The sequence below is a fragment of the Aotus nancymaae genome, unplaced genomic scaffold, assembly GCF_030222135.1.
Source record: "Aotus nancymaae isolate 86718 unplaced genomic scaffold, 86718_ANA_hifiasm-v0.15.2.pri h1tg000057l, whole genome shotgun sequence".
In the NCBI taxonomy this organism is placed as follows: Eukaryota; Metazoa; Chordata; class Mammalia; order Primates; family Aotidae; genus Aotus; species Aotus nancymaae.
The window spans coordinates 59,570,892-59,585,376 of record NW_026988471.1 but is presented as its reverse complement, the minus strand read 5'-3'; the positions used below and the strand labels follow the sequence as shown (position 1 = coordinate 59,585,376).

Below are 14,485 nucleotides of genomic sequence, written 5' to 3'. Positions count from 1 at the left end.
CAAATTCTTTAGACTTATGTTTTCCCATTTATGGGAACATGAACCAAGAAGCTAATGGAACCAGTCAGTGTATTCTGCTGAAACTCTTGACCAGTGTGTCTTACAGTGATAACTAAAACTAAAATCCTAAGCCCCCAGTCGACTACATGGACCCCCTCTTGGTCAAGGGGATCCCAGGGACAGCTGAAAAACAGACTACTTGGCCATGATGGGAAAGGAAGGTCAGGCCTGCCTTGTTATACCCACTCCCTTTTGGAGTTTAGGCACAACTACTGGCCAGCCTTAATGTTAAAACAGAGATCACAGACTGACAAAACAGATTTTTGTGGCACTAAGATTCCAGATTATAGGCAAGACCTAAGGCCACACAGCAAGGGTAAAGTCACCCCTGCAGGCCATCAATTTGCTACATAGCATCTTCATCTTTATCTTAATTTAAAACATTCTTTCTGCTGACTCCAAATTTTAGCCTTGCTCTAAATCAACTGTAAATTAACGAATATCTGAATCCACCTATAACCTGTAAGCCCTCCACTTCAAGATAGCCCACGTTTTTGGGTCAATATTTATCTTCCATGTATTGATTTATGTGTTTGCCTGTAACTCTTGCCTCTCTAAAACGTATAAAAGCAAACTAATCCGATTGCCTTTGGCACACTTTTTTTTTTTTTTTTGAGACAGAGTCTCGCTCTGTCACCCAGGCTGGAGTGCAGTGGCACAATCTCAATTTCAACTCACTGCAACCTCCGCCTCCCAGGTTCAAGCAATTCTCCTGCCTCAGCCTCTTGAGTAGCTGGGACTACAGGCGCATGCCACCACACCCAGCTAATTTTTTGTATTTTTAGTAGAGACAAGGCTTCACCAGTTGGTCAGGCTGATCTCGAACTCCTGACCTCAGGTGATCTGCCTGCTTTGGCATCTCAGAGTGCTGGGGTTATAGGCGTGAGCCACCGCGCCTGACCACCTTTGGCACACTTTATTGGGACCTCTTGAGGCTGTGTTTTCCCAGGCCATGGTCACTCATATTGGCTCAGAATAAACCTCTTTAAAATATTTTACACAGTTTGGTTTTTCCATTAAGAGTGTAGCACCACGGTAACCTGTATCAGAATCCCTGGGACCATGGATAAGATTTAGCATCTCAGCCCTTAGAGCAGGTCTCTGGATGAGACCCTGAAATATACATCTCACCCAGGAACCCCTGTCTGAATGTTTGGAAGGAATTTTCAAGGATCTGTTTAAAATTTTAAAGTACAATTTACATAGAGCTAAGTACACAAATCTTAAGTATGTAGCTAGAATTTTTATATAAGGATACACATTTTAACCTAGTTACACATTTGTGGAATAACCACTCAAATCAAGATAGAGAAGAAAAATTTCCGTCTAAGTCTTCCCAGAGGTACATACTATTCTGACTGTTACCGTGGGCTAGTTTTGGCTGTCCTTGAACCTCATGGATATGGAATCATACAGCACATACTCTTTTGCATCTGTTTCCTTTTACTTATATTACGTTTTTGCAATTTGTACATGTTGTTATGTGTAGCAGTAGTTCCTTTTTATTGCTGGTAAATTTGCATTGTGTGAATATATCGCCATTTACTTACATATTGTCTTGTTAAAGTTCATTTTGATTTTTTCCAGTTTCTGGTTATTATGAGTAAAGCTGCTGCGGACATTCTTGTAATAGTCTTTTGGTCATCTTACGCACTTGAGATTTTCTTTTTTTTTTTTTTTTAGACAGAGTCTTGCTCTGTCACCCAAGGCTGGAGTGCAGTGGTGTGATCTTGGCTTACTGCAACTTCTGCCTCCGAGGTTCAAGCCATTCTCCTGCCTCAGCCTCCTGAGTAGCTGGGACTACAGGTGCACGCCACCATGCCTGGCTAATTTTTTGTAATTTTTTGTAGAGACAGGGTTTCGCCCTATTGGCCAGGCTGATCTCGATCTCCTGACCTTGTGATCCGCCCTCATGGGCCTCCCAAAGTGCTGGAATTACAGGTGTGAACCACCGTGCCCAGCCTGCACTTAAGATTTTCTTGGGTAACTACCTAGGAGTGAAACTGTGTCAGGCTTAAGGTTTGACAGAGAGGTAGGTTAAGATTTATATATATAAAACCATGAACAAGTAATGCATGTTAGGCAGGAACATCAACAACCCCACTCCAAAGGAAGAGAAGGCCTGAGTGGGGAACTCAGCGGCTGAATCTAGCTCATGGATTTCCAAAAGGTGATATTGAGGCTAGGTGCAGTGGCTCACACCTGTAATCCCAGCACTTTGGGAGGCCAAGTCAGGCAGATCACTTAAGATCAGGAATTTGAGACCAGCCTGGCCAATATGGCAAAACCCCTTCTCTACCAAAAATACAAAAATTAGTCGGGCGTGGTGGCATGTGCCTGTAATCCCAGCTACTTGGGAAGCTGAGGCAGGAGAATCACTTGAACCTGGGAGGTGGAGGTTGCGGTGAGCCAAGATTGGGCCACTGCACTCCAGCCTGGGTGAAGAGTGAGACACTATCTCAAAAACGAAAACAAAAACAAAAACAAAAGGTGATATTGCCCCCAAGGGGCTGAAAATTGTTTATTGAGAAGAATGTGTATGTGAAAAAAAACTTACACATTACAATGGTTTGTGACCTTTACTAAATATGCTGACATACAGTAATCTCATGGGGAGAGGGACAATAAGAAAAAAATGTCTTACAAGGCTCCTGAGGGGGTGAAAATGAAAAAAGCTTGAGAAACATCAGTCTAGCTAAGTCTGGACTTCCTTATATCTCCAACAACCAGAACCTGCAGGGGTGATCTCACTCTTTGGTCAAGGAGAGTAAATTGAGAATAATAATCCTCACGATGCAGAGATGCCCAGGGAAAACCAAACAGCTAGGCCAGGTGCAGCAGCTCCCGCCTGTCAATCCAGCACTTTGGGAGGCCAAACCAGGTGGAGCCCAGGAGTTCAAGACCAGCCTGGGCAACATGGTAAAACCTCATCTCTACAAAAAATACAAAAATTAGCCAGGGGTGGTGGTGTATACCTGTAGTTTAGCTACTAGGGAACTGAGGTGGGAGGATCACTTGAGCCCGGGAGGTCAAGGCTGCAGAGAACTGGGATGGTGATATGGACAGGAGACAGGGAAATACTGGGAAGAAGCTGGTGGTTCCCTGGCAAAGACCTCACCCTCAAGCCTGAAGACCCATGACCCTAAATGAGGACAGGCATTCCTGTTTTCATGCCCAAAAAGTTGCCTTTTGGTCTGTCATGCCTCCTACCCTGAACTCATAAAAATACCTACTCCAGGCTCCAGAAGCAGACAAGCAGGTAAAAAGACAAAGAGACAGGCAGATGGGAGGGCGGAATGGAGGGCACAGCAGAGAAAGAGAGAAGAGGAAGAACATCTGAATGCTGAGAGGAGTTGGGTTGTTGGTGGGGGGAGAGGAGTTCAGCTGCTGGATGGCCAGGCTCCAGGGGAAGACTGTCTTCCCACTCCATCCCCTGCTTTCGTCTCCCCATCCATCCCACTGAGAGCCTCCACCACTCAATAAAATTCTCACATTTATCCTTCGAGTCCGTGTGTGGCCCGATTTTTCTGGGATGCTGGACAAGAGCTTAGGATACAGAAAGCTGTCACACTGGCCCTCTGCCCTTGCAGAAAGGCAGAGGGTCCATAGAGGCTGGTTAACACTCAAGCTGCCTGTGGACACCAAGGCTAAATGGACACACTGTAACATGTGCCCACTTAGGCTCCTGCACCTGTCCATCTGCATGCTCCCGCTCCCTTAAGGGCTTTGAGCAATGGCGACAACCCAACAGGTGAGCCACATCCCTCTTGCACATCCCGTGAGGGGCATTAGGGAACTCTCCCGTTTCAGTCGTGTCACTGCACTCCAGCCTGGGCAGCAGAACAACACCTTGTCCTAAATAAAAACAGGCCGGGCACAGTGGCTCATCCCTGTAATCCCAGCATTTTGGGAGGCCAAGGCAGACGGATCATGAAGTCAGGAGTTCGAGACCATCCTGGCTAACATGGTGAAACCCTGTTTCTACTAAAAATACAAAAATTAGCCAGGCGTGGTGGCACTTGCCTGTAGTCCCAGCTACTTGGGAGGCTGAGGCAGGAGAATCACTTGAACCCAGGAGGCTGAGGTTGCAGTGAGCTGAAATCGTTCCATTGCACTCCAGCCTGGGCAATAAAGCAAGCCTCCGTCTCAAAATAAATAAATAAAACAAAAACAAAAACCAAAAACTTCCAAATTGCTAAATTCCTGTGTGCATGTTGGGTAGGGCAGGGGCTTGTAGGCACAAGGACACATCAACGCCCTGAAAGGATGGGTAAGTAACCAGAGTCTAGAGAGATCCTGCTCCCGTCGGCACAGGGACCACCTGGTCTGGGAGAGGAAAAGTTTCTTGGGTTCACACCTTTTTTTGAAGGAGGAAGTGATGAATGTCTCCGTAGGCCCTACTCGGCGTCACTGAAGATCAGATCTGGTGTGGAGGAAGCTCAGGAACCACAACACAGCCGCCACACTCGAGGCTTACTCGGCACCTCTCACCCATTGTTCTCCTTTAACTCATGCGTGATGTTTCCGCCCTCAGCAGGTCTTCCCTTGTGAGCTAATGGAAAGAAAGTAAAAATTCTGGAAAGAGTGAGTGCACCAAAGAGAGAACAAAAACCATGAATCAAGCACTGCCCTTTTTTTTTGAGACAGGGTCTTGCTTTGTTGCCCAGGCTGGAATGCAGTGGCGTGATCATAGCTTGCTGCAGCCTTGAACTCCTGTGCTTGAGGGATCCTCCCATCTCAGCTTCCTGAATAGCTAGGATTACGGGTGTACTACTATGCCTGGCTAATTTTAAATATATATCTTGTAGAGATGGGGTCTTGCTACGTTGCCCAGCCTAATCTCAAATACCTGGCCTCAAGTGATCCTCCCAACTTGGCCTCCCAAAGTGTTGGAATTACAGGTGTGAACTACCACACCCTACCAAGGACTGGCTTTTATTATTATAAAAGACAAGTGATATGGCCCCTCAAGTTGCTCCCACACTAAAGAGGGTACCATCTTCCCCTTTCTTATTCAACTGAAGAGGCTGACAGGCAAGAATGACTTTAATAATACTTTTGTCTATTCCTCTCTAGACTTCAGGCAGGGACACTACTGCCCCCTTGGGGTTGTCATTTCTTGACTGACTCTCCCCTTTTCTCTCCTTTGCCCCTCAGCAGCGAGGCTTCCAAAAGAGATGACCACAAAATTGTCTTTGGGGTGGGGGTGGAAGATGTAGCTAAGAGGAAATGGTGATCGAGCCCCTGATGACTCGTGAGTCACTGTATGTTGGGTGACATCACAGTACAGACAGGGAGCCCAAGCTCAGGTCTGAAGTGGAGCTTGGCCAAGAAATGGAGCCACTTCACCCTAGAGATGCTTCAGAGCCGTGGTGGTGACTGTGGACCCTGCACACCACATTCTCTTCCTTCTCATGTTAGTTTTGTTAAGAGGGATATGATGAGCCAGGGTCATGAAAACACAGGTAGGACTGATTCCTCTGCTGTTGGTGTGTCTTTCAGAGGCCCAGCTTATTTGTTTTGTGTTCAATTACCCATAGATCCTTCAGCCTCTTTGGGAAGCCATTAAATAAATTATTCTGAGCATCATGGGTTGCATTTTCCAGGAAGCAGTCTCTACAATGGAGATGTGTGCACAGAAAGTTTACTGGGAAATGCTATCAAGATCAACACCTGTGCAAGGAGAGGAGGAAGCCAGATGAATAGAAGAAGAAGCTGAACTTTAATGCTGGGGAGACAATGGCTTCTGCCAATGCCACAAGGAGCTCTGGAACTAGGACGGCCCTTTAAAATTGGAGTGTAGGGCAGGTTGCTACCCTTGCACTGACCGTGGGATGCAGGCTGCCCTAGAAAGTGCTAATGACCTTGAGTGAGGCAACTCTCCTCAGCCCAGGGAAAACCCTGGAAAAGATGCAGCGGCGAGCTCTGGCTGCCAACACTCCTGGCAGCTGACACTATGAACACCTCCACTGCAGCCCAGCATCCACCACACCGGGCATAGGCTTTAGACCTTTCTTACCTTTACCACTTGTTTTTTTTTTTTTTTGACAGTCTCGTTCTGTTGCCCAGGCTGGAGTGCAGTGGTGTGATCTCAGCTCACTGCAACTTCCTCCTCCCCGTTCAAGTGATTCTCCTGCCTCAGCCTTCAGAGTAGCTGGGATTAGAGACATACACCACCACGCCTGGCTAATTTTTTGCATTTTTAGTAGAAATGGGGTTTCACCATGTTGGCCAGGCTGGTCTTGAACTCCTGACTTCAGGTGATCCACCCACCTCTGCCTCCCAAAGTGGTGGAATTACAGGCATGAGCCACTGCACCCAGCCGCTGCCATGAGTTTAAATCCTTCACATTCTCTATGATCTTTATAATAGTTATGGGCACAGGTTTTGAAGTTTGACAGACTTGTGTTCACATCCCATTCCTGCCATGCATTTGACAATGTTTATGGAGTATCTCGATATTTCAGGCGCCGTTCAAGGCACTGAGGGTACAGCTGGAAATAAAAGAGATAAAAGCCCTGCCTCTCAGGCTGATGTTCCATGAGTGACAGGAGAACATAGATGATTAAAAGAAAAATGTAGAATACATGGTGATTAGTGCCATGTGATAATATATACTTATAACACTTAAAAAATTAAGTGGAGCATGTGGGGGAGGAGGAGGGAACTGTAGGAGTGCTGCTATGTGTGGAGATCAGGAAAGGCTTCCCTGAGAGGTGTGGCCGTGGAGAGATCAGGGAAGCTGGATTTGGGGCTGGGGGAACCTGTGCAAAGGCCCTGAGAAGAAGGTGCGCTGGGGGTGTACAAGGCACGCAAGGAGGAAGAGAGAAGGCAGAGAAAGGGGTTTCAGAAGTAGGAGATAAAATCAGAGAGCTTTTTATGAAACATCCAGAATGGGCAAATCTATAGGCACAGAAAGCAAGTTGCTTAGGGCTGCAGTAGTGGGTACGATGGGGAGAGGTGACTTTGGGATGCAGGTTTCTTCTTGGAATAATGAAAATAACCTGGAAGGCGCTGAGATGACAGCTGCACAGCTCTGTGAATATATAGAAAGCCATACAATGGTTTTTCCAATGCACGCTTTAAATGGTTGAACTGTGTGGTATGTGAATTGTGAATTGTATCTTAATAAAGCTATTTATTGTTGTTGTTGTTTTTTTTTCACCCAGGCTGGAGTGCAATGACACAATCTCAGCTTTCTGTGACCTTCACCTCCTGGGTTTAAGTGATTCTCCTGCCTCAGCTTCCTGAGTAGCTGGGATTACAGGTGCCTGCCACCATGCCCAACTAATTTCTTTTGTATTTTTAGTTCTTGGCCAGGCTGGTTTTGAACTCCTGACCTCAAGCGATTCTCCTGCCTTGGCCTCCTAAAGTGCTAGGAATACAGGTGTGAGACACCACGCCCGGCCAATAAAGCTATTTAAAGAATCAGAGTAGTGACTGACAGGGGACTGCCCCATGCAGGACCTGGTGGGCCATGGGGAGGAGCTGTGCTTTGACTCTGAGATGGGACACCACCAGTCTGTTTTAACCAGAAGAGTGATATGATCAGATTTACATTAAAAAAGAATCCCAGCCGAGGCACGGGGGCTCAAACCTCTAATCCCAGCACTTTGAAAGGCTGAAGGGGAGGATTGCTTGAGCCCAGGAGTTTAAGACCAGCCCAGGCAACTATTGCAAGACCCCATCTCTATTTCATAAATTAAAATTAAAAAAAAGAAAAAGAAAAAGAAAAGACTCTCTGCTGCTGTGTTGAGAACTGGCTGAAGGGGGACACTGGTGGATGCAGGGAGAGGAGCAAGGAGCTTAATGCAAGAATCCAGCACCAGTGGCTTCCAGCCAGGTGCTAGAAGCAGCGAGCACTTGGTTGAAAGTTGACATGCTTCGACATCAGAGCTGGCAGTAAGGGCCCTGAGGATGGCTGGCTATGGGTGTATGAGAGAGAGGAGCTAAGGTTTCTTGGTTCTAGCTGGTTCTAGAGTGGAGCTGCCATTTACTAGGATGAAGACAGCTGTGGGAGCAACACATTTGGGGTTGGAATCAGGAGTTTCTGTATGATATGTGAGGTCTGAGAGGCCTCTGAGAGAGACTTCCTAGGCAGTTGGGAATTGCGTCCAGAATTCGGCATGGGAGCAGTCTGCGCAGGAGACTGTGCAGGAATCTAGGAGCCATCAGCATACCATGGAATTTATTCTTGAGACTGGACCAGATCCTCGGGAGGAGCAGAGACACATGAGTCACGGCCAAGTGTCTGACCCTTTGAGGCTTAGTTGTCAAAGCTATAGGAGATCTACCTTGCATGGTTGTTGTGAGTGGTGGGAGGTGCCGAATGGACCCAGTGCCCAGTTCTCAGAATAACACTATTGTTGGCTCAGCTTACTTTGGATTTGAGTGTCTTCAGTCTTCTTTCTTTTTTCCTCTGTGCCCTCATTAGGAGTGAAGGCTGATCCTCAGCATTATTATTTAACTACTTGGATCCAGTTCAGCTCTGAGCACCAACTGAAAAGAAGCCACTCTGCTAGAACATCAGCTACCTAAGGATCCTGGCTGGTACTTTCCACTCCCCAGGGATGCACCTTCCAGTGGAGAAAACAAGAAAACCCCATTGCCTTCCTGAGAATGTGCAGCGAACTGCAAGGCTGTGCAGGTGCAACACTGGGGTGGGGCTGGGGAGACATTAATTCAGACTGGAGACATTTGTGGGACTCACCAAGGAAGCAGAACATGAGCTTGAGTTTGAGAGTTGAAAAGGAATGTGGCAGGATGCGGTGGCTCATGCCTGTAATCCCAGCACTTTGGGAGGCCGAGGCGGGTGGATTACCTGAGGTCAGGAGTTTGAGACCATCCTGGCCAACATGGTGAAACCCCATCTCTACTGAAAATACAAAAATTAGTTGGGCGTGGTGGCACGTGCCTGTAATCCCAGCTACTCGGGAGGCTGAGGCAGGAGAATCGCGTGAACCTAGGGGGCAGAGGCTGCAGTGAGCCAAGATCATGCCACTACACTACAGCCTGGGAGACAGAGCAAAGTCTCCGTCTCAAAAAAAAAAAAAAAAAAGGAATGTGCTGGGGAAAGATGAAGGGCAGATGGGGTGGGGTGGAAGGGAGGGCAGCACAGGCAGATGTGACTAGAACAGACCAGACAACTCCTTTATGACTAAAGCATGGTATTTGTGGTAATGCAGTAGAGGGAACTCAGCGTGGCTTGAGCTAGACTAGAGGAGTTGGCAGGGGGCCACTCCATGTTGGCAGCCATCACCCATGAGTACACACCGAGTTGTCTAGTTACCCAGAAGTCCTCCCCTGGAATCTTTTGGCTCCTCTCACTCTTAAGCTCAGCACCTCAACTCATTAGTTTCAATAAGACTGCCATTTTCTGCCCAGCCATCCAGGAGCTAACCTCCTCTGTTCCCCTCCTGTGGCTCTATCACTGTGGCCCATCTCTTACCAGCATCCTCAACTGTTTCACTCTCTGGCTTTTGACCCCATCATCTTATAAACTTTGAGTCCTGGATCATTTCAATAGCCTCTCTCTCTTTCTTTTATTTCAGGATGTCAAGGTAGTTGGACAACAATCCTTCAACTGCATATGGCAGTATCTTCGACTTTGTTTCCACTAGTCTCAACTGGGTCCTTAGGAGTACTGGTCCATTCTTTTATGCATCCTTAGCCAGCTTAATTTTTCATTTTTCATGGTGGCCATGCCAAACCTTTGTTCCTCTTCTCAGCAAAGAAAATGGAAGGCTTTCGGGCTCCTGCTCCCTCAAATATTTGTCTTTCCTGCATGTTAACTTGTATACTTTTTATTTTATTTTTGAGACAGGGTCTTGCTCTGTCACCTAGGCTGGAGTGCAGTTCATGAACATGGTTCACTGGAATCAGACATTTCTTTATGCCACCACTCACAACAACCATGCAAGGTAGATCTCCTTTGACAACTAAGCCTTAAAGGGTCAGACACCTGGCCATGACTTGTGTGTCTCTGCTTTTCCTGAGGGTCTGAACCAGTCTCAAGACTGAATGCCATGAATATGCTGATGGCTCCTAGATTCCATCTCCTGCACAGATGACTCCCATGTTGAATTCTGGACACAATTCCCAACTGCCTATGAGGCCTCTCTCATAAGCTTCTCAGGACTTCACACATGTCTGTCTGACATGTGTTGCTCCTACAGCTGTCTGTCTGACAGACATGTGTCTGACAGGCTCCTACAGGCTGTCTGTCTGACATGTGTTGCTCCTACAGCTGTCTCAGTCTTAGAGACAGCTTTCTCCTGGGCTCAACTGATCCTCTCACCTCAGCCTCCTGAGTAGCTGGGACTACAGATGCACATCAACATATCTAGCAAAGTTTTGTATTTATTTTTTGTAGAGACAGGGTTTCACCATGTTGCCCAGGCTGGTCTAGAACCCTGGTGCCCAAGTAATGCACCTGCCAGGCATGAGCCACTGTGCCCGGCCACTTGTCTACTTATTAGCTCTCTATTGCTGTGTAACAAATTACTCCAAAATGGAATGTCTTAGAACAATAAACATTTATCATCTTATAGTCTGCAGACTCTGGGCATGGTTTAGTTGTATATCTCTCTTTCAGGGTCTCTCATAAGATTGCAATCAAGCTGTTGGCTGGAGCTACAGTCATCTCAAGGCTTGAAGGGGCTTGAAGGCTCCTAAGGTCATTCATGTGGCTTTACATAGGGTTGCCTTAAAATAACATGACAGCTGACCTCCCCCAGGGTGGGCAATCCAAGTGAGAACAAGACAGAGTGCCTGTGATATTATGATACATATATTACACATATGTATGTGGTTTTGTTCAGTTCCTGGCTGATAACTCCTGTAGTCCTTATTTCCTAAGTGACTAAAACAATATGCATACCTTTTGTTAAAGTCTTTGTCCCCTGTCCTTGGTTCCTAAAGCAGCTTCAGAGCGATAAAGGTGAAGCTCTGTATTGTTACAACACTGGGGGCATTTAGGCCTCAGGAAGCAGAATCTCTTTCTCTGACCTTCTCCTGCGCTCCTTTCACCTGATCTTTTTTCTCCCCAACACAGGCCATAGGCACTAAAAGTATAATCTTCCCCCACCTTTCTGCCTTGGCGCTGGTCAGAAATAAATTATCTGGCTTACCTTGTCTGACTGTAGGTTCTAAGACCCCCATTTCAGAAGGGGTCCTGCCCCGTACCCAGGAGAAAGGAAAGCTGCACAGAGAGGCCAAGAAGAATCTGAACTGATGGGCCTTGCTGAATTTCCCCACTCAGTCTATTAGTATTAGGTTATACCCTTTTTGTCCAATCACATTTCTACATGGTTGTCCAGGCTTCAATCGTGCCTATCTGATGAAGTCTCCAGGCCCAGGAAGATGGGATTTGGGAAGCTTCTGAAAAGCTGAACTCATGGAGGCTTCCAGGACAGTGCAGAAAAACTTGTTAAAGAGGCCAGGCCTAGTGGCTCATGCCTGTAATTCTAGCACTTTGGGAAGCTGAGGCAGCTGGAGCACTTGAGACCAGGAATTTGAGACCAGCCTGATGAAACTCTGTTTCTACTAAAAATACAAAAACTATCCAGGCATGGTGGTGTGTGCCAGTAATCCCAGCTACTATGGTGGCTGAGACCAGAGAATCGCTTGAACCCCGGAGGCAGAGGTTGCAGTGAGCCAATGTCGCGCCACTGCACTCCAGCCTGGGCAAGCCTTAAAATAAATAAAATAATAAATCAGTAAACATAAGTGTTTCCCAGAGTTTCATGAGCCTCTCCAGGAAATGAATCAAGCCTAAAGGGGGCATCGTGGGAACCCCAGCTTGAAGCTGGTCAGTCTGCAGTTACAGAGGCCTAGACTTGCGACTGGCATCTGAAGTGGGGCAGTCTTGTGGGATTGAGCCCTCAATTTGTGGGATCTGATGCTATCTCCAGGTAAATAGTGTCAGTGTCAGAACCAAACTGAATTAGAAGACACTCAGCTGCTGTCCACTGCAGAACTGACTGCTCGCTTGTTGATGGGGACAAATCTGCACACATTGGATCACAGGAGTCTTCTGTGCTGATTACTGTGATGTGACAGCAGAGGAAAAGTTTGTTTTCCAATACAGTGCCCAAGATAAAAGCCACAGGCTTTCATAACCAAATATATCACAAGTGACATCCCATCACTTGTATAGTATTCTGTTTTTTTTTTTTTTTTTTTTTTTTTGAGGCAGAGTCTTTCTCTGTTGCCCAGGCTGGAGTGCAGTGGCGCGATCTCAGCTCACTGCAATGGAACCTCTGCCTCCCAAGTTCAAGTGATTCTCATGCTTCACCACCCCTGGCTAATTTTGTATTTTTAGTAGAGATGGGGTTTCTCCATGTTGGTCAGACTGGGTTCGAACGCCCAACCTCAAGTGACCTACCTGCCCGGCCTCCCAAAGTGCTGGGATTACAGATGTGAGCCACTGCATTCGGCCAAGACGGAATTTCACTATGTTGGTCAGGTTGGTCTTGAACTCCTGGCCTTAAGTGATATGCCTGCTTCGGCCTCCCAAAATGCTGGGATTACAGATGTGTACCACCACACCCAGCTATGTGTACAGTATTTTATGTGCTACAAGTGGGTAAGTCCAGTGCCTGTTTAAGGGGAGGGGGTTACACCAGAGCATGAACACCAGGAGGCTGAGATCATTAGAAGCTGCCTATGACAACTTCTCCTCTTCTTCCCATATTCCTACTTGCCTCCAGGGCCAGTTCTCAATATGTGCAAATGTTCCTGTCTTCTGCATCTGGCTATATAGAGTATCTACCATTGTTCCATTGCCTCCTTCCCTTCAACCTTAAGCCATGTCCAGAAATCTCCCAAGCTAAAAGTAAACCGTCCCTCCACCTTGATCTATGACCACTAGTCTCTCCTTCCTTCCCCTGCAACTCTTCTTGAGAATGTGACCTTTCTTCTCTGCATTCACTTCCACCTCCACAGCACTGCTCTGCTAAGGTCATCAGTGACCTCCAAATGTCAGGTCATATGCCCACCTTTTAATCCTAGTCTTAGTTGACCTCTGTAGCACTGAATCCCGTTAACCCTCCTCTTCAGCTTCTCCTGTCTTGCTGACTTCACCTTTTTGGCCTACTCTGTCTTCACTTATCCCTAAATCTGAGGCTGTCCAGGCTTTGCCCACACTCCTTGGCTTCACTCCCTCTGAATCCCCACCTCCCGTACTCCCAGCACCTCAATATTCTGATAACTATTGTTGCTGCTGTGAAGCTGTGAATTTTAGTCTTCCAACTCACATGTGAAAGAAGTAACACACTTTTGTTTTTATTTTTTTGAGATGGAGCCTTGCTCAGTCACTCAGGCAGGAATGCAGTGGTGCGATCTTGGCTCACTGCAATCTCCGCCTCCCAGGTTCGAGCAATTCTCCTGCCTTGCCCTCCTGAGTAGCTGGGACTACAGGTGTGAGCTACCACGCTCGGCTAATTTCTATATTTTTAGTAGAGATGGGATTTCACCATGTTGGCCAGGTTGGTCTCAAACTCCTGACCTCAGGTAATCCACTCATCTCAGCCTCCCAAAGTGCTGGGATTATAGGTGTGAGCCACTGCACCCAGCCATGACATACTTCTTCACTTTGTTTAAACCAATTTCAATCTGATATTGAGCCCCCTCTTCTACTGAGCGGACAGGAAATGAATCTCAGTAATTGCTGAATGTCCCACATTCTATCCAGGGATGTGTCAAAGTCGGCTCTTCCTGGGAGGTCTTGCTAGGCAAAGGCATTGGTCTTTGGCTCATGCTGATCACTGCTGAGGTGCTCCCTGGTCTGACTGCATTGTCCCTTGAGGTCTAATAGCCTTGCTGCTTAGAGCAAAGGAATCTTTGGCAAAGTGAATGCTCCCAGGCCTGGGGTCCAGCCTTCCTAACTACAAAGATCAAACACCCTCTTTGAGGACTTGTCACCTGACATGGAGCAGCACCCACGTCCAGAGGGCTAAGATTCACAGCAACAACAATAGTTGCTGGAACCTGTTATTTCCTCTCTCCCAATCTCAGGGGTACTCTCTTCTCTCTCTCTTCTTGCAGCTCTCAAAGTCCCCACCCCATGAACATCAAACAAAGACAACCGTATCTGTTCTTTACCCTGCAAAAACATCTCAGGAAAGGAACTAGGCTTGGCCACCAGCTTAGAATGTAGAGGAGGGAAAACTGCAAAAAAAAAAAACCACGAATTAGCCTGGCATGGTGGCTCACACCTGTAATCCCAACACTTAGGGAGGCTGAAGCGGGAGGATCATTGAGGCCAGGAGTTTGAGACCAGCTGGGGCAACATAGGGAGACCCCCAACTCTACAAAAAATTTTTTAAAAAATAAGCTGGGCATAGTCTCAGCTACTTGTAAGGCTGAGGCAGGAGGAGGATTGCTTGAGCCCAGGAGGTCAACACTACAGTGAGCCGAGATCACA

General features: G+C 47.0%; 1 long non-coding RNA gene across 3 annotated transcripts in view; it reads left to right on the top strand.

The window, feature by feature from the left end:
* LOC105734422 (uncharacterized) overlaps positions 1-14,485 on the top strand; it is an 82,959-nt gene that overhangs the window by 60,054 nt on the left and 8,420 nt on the right. The window contains exons 3-4 of one of the 3 annotated variants that reach the window (XR_010337939.1): positions 7,230-7,327; positions 8,495-8,707. This is a non-coding gene — a long non-coding RNA (uncharacterized LOC105734422). Of the gene's footprint in view, positions 1-7,229; positions 7,328-8,494; positions 9,113-14,485 lie in introns of those variants that run through there. The other 2 variants (XR_010337938.1, XR_001111507.2) reach the window with 2 other exon arrangements.